Here is a 718-nt window from a genome sequence, read left to right as displayed (position 1 = left end):
TGTGAAGAAAGGTATTCACTTTTAAGACTCCAGCAAGGCTTCAGCTCTTGGGAGACTTTCCTGTTTCTCTGTTCTCTGGTGGAAAAGAAACAAAGATTTATTATCACCTTGGGAAATTTAGGGATCAGAAAATACTTGGTATTTTTGTTAAAACCTAGAGGGCTCAGACTTTCAATGAAGGAACAACATCATTTTCTTAGCTTATGAACAGCAGGGCATGGGATAAAAACTCCTTGTAGGGAAGGGAGTTAGCCACAAATGAAAGATGTCTCAGCTGATCATGTGGCTGTTTGGTAGAGCTGTGCCTTGTGGTCTCATCTGGGATGGGGGCTGTCTCTGCCCTCTCACTGCCATCTGCAACCCAGAAAAATACCAGTGCTCGTGTGGAAAGAAAGCCCAGATGAAAGAGAGACCCAACAGATCAGTCAGTGAAGGGAGAGGGGAAGGAGAAAGCAATCTCTGCAGTATATTTTGGGGAACATGCAGCTGCCCCCATGCAAAGAAGTGTCACAGCCAATTGCTGGATACTTTTAACAGCAGCCAGCACGTCGGCTGGTTATTTTCAACGCTCAAGCACACAAAAGGTTGGAGAAGAAGCAAAGGCAGGCAGGGCAGGATCAAGGGCAGAGCAGGAAGTCTGCAGAGGAAGAGTGGCCTTGCCTTCAAAATCCCTCCCCCCCTCCTTGCCTCATCCTGCCATAAATCCTTCCCTAGGAAG

Source organism: Chaetura pelagica, unplaced genomic scaffold (genome assembly GCF_000747805.2).
Source record: "Chaetura pelagica isolate M959 unplaced genomic scaffold, ChaPel_1.0 scaffold300, whole genome shotgun sequence".
Lineage (NCBI taxonomy): Eukaryota > Metazoa > Chordata > Aves > Apodiformes > Apodidae > Chaetura > Chaetura pelagica.
The sequence above is the reverse complement of the archived record's forward strand: the minus strand, read 5'-3'. Positions refer to the sequence as shown.